Here is a 1,640-nt window from a genome sequence, read left to right as displayed (position 1 = left end):
GGAGCCGAGCCCCGGTGCCGGGCTGGGGTCCGGTGCGGGGTCCGGTGTCCGCGGGGGCCGCAGGGACCCGGCGACCGGGTTCCGGTCAGCCGCGGGGAGCGGGGGCGGCGGCGGCCGCGGCTGCGGCTGCGGCGCGGCTCCCTCTGAGCGCGCGCCCCCGTGCCCGGCCTTTAACCGCGGCCCCCGCAGCGCCCCTCGCGGCCGCCGCCCGCAGCGCACCGGCCCCCGGGACTCCCGCCCGCCTCCCGCTGGGGCGGGAGCCAAACCAGGGGCGTAGGCGGGTGGCGCCAGCCGGCGACGAGGACCCGGGGCAGGCGGCCTCTTAGGGTGTCGAGGGTGCAGTGGACCTCGCGGTTCTGCGCGGGGCCCTTGGGGGACAGCTCCCCACCCTACCTCTCACCCCGTGTCCCCGCATCCCCCATTCTAGAGGCGCCCGAGAGACCCTTCCACTTGCAGGAGAGGACCCTGGGGCACCACCCAGGACTTTAGAGGCAACCTGCTTCCCTGTCTGGTGGTAGCCTGGGTCTTGGAGAGACCGTGGGGGGATCCGAGTGGACAGGAGGCCACTGGGGAGGGTCCTTTGGAGGGACAGGAGGCGGAGGAGTCGTCTCTGGGAAAAGCCAACTGCAGGTCCTGGCCTGGCTGGTGGGGACCCGCTGGCCTCTTTCTGCCTCGGGTTCATCAAGGACAGGGAAGGACTGGGGTGGGGCCCCAGGGCTGCTTTCGCCCTGCACCCTATACCCTTGGCCTTGGCTGGACTCCTGGGCAGTGGGCAGGGGGTCTCCTGCGCTTGGCCCCCTCCACGTCGCCCAGCCCCTGGGCGCTCTCCCTGATCTTCCCCTGCAACCCCTGCCCTGCATCGGCCCCTACCCGCTTGCCTTCGGAGACTGCCCTGCCTCACCTCCTGCTTGGGCCCCCGCTTGCCTCTCCCCTCGATTCAGCTGAACCCCCCGAACACCCGCGAAGCACCTGAATCTCCTGCAGCGGCCTCAGCTCAGCAGGTGCCTGTCACTCTGTGTCACTGCCGTATCTCCAGTCTCCGTGGTGACCCCACATAGCCCAGGCTGGCACCAAGCCCTGGAGGTGGGCTGTCGTGGGTGGCTGAGGTCGCCCCTCAATGGAGCTGGGCCTCCCCAGCTCGCCGCTGCAGCCCTCACAGCTGCCCGGCCCCCAGCGCTCACCCCCGCATAACACGCATTGACGAGCTACTGTCCGGCAGCCCGGGGGCGGTTCACACGCACCATCTGGTCCAGGTTTCGGGCTGTGTGGTTTCTGGTGCTGGCGTCGCCCCGTTTTACAGCGGCCCACAGTGCCCCGTGGTGCCCGCCGGCACACAGCTGGTCAGCGACAGGATGGGAGGCTGAAGTGGGGTGCTGTTCCTGACCCGGGCCGACCCTCAGCCTGGAGCCAAGCTGCACTCGGGGGCTGTGCACACAGGCGTGAACAGTGCTGCAGGCAGCCTGGCCCTTGAGCCGCTCCCTTCGCCCCATCTAAAGGCCCGGCCGCAGAGTGGGCCACTCTGTGCAAGCAGACGTCCCCAGCCCTGGGGGACAGGTCTCCGCCGGACCTGCAGGCGGCCCAGGCTCTGACCCTGCTGACGGCCGCCTTCCACGGGGCACCCGGCTCCAGGCCGGGGTCTG

The sequence above is a fragment of the Eschrichtius robustus genome, chromosome 2, assembly GCF_028021215.1.
Source record: "Eschrichtius robustus isolate mEscRob2 chromosome 2, mEscRob2.pri, whole genome shotgun sequence".
Classification (NCBI taxonomy): Eukaryota; Metazoa; Chordata; class Mammalia; order Artiodactyla; family Eschrichtiidae; genus Eschrichtius; species Eschrichtius robustus.
The sequence above is the reverse complement of the archived record's forward strand: the minus strand, read 5'-3'. Positions refer to the sequence as shown.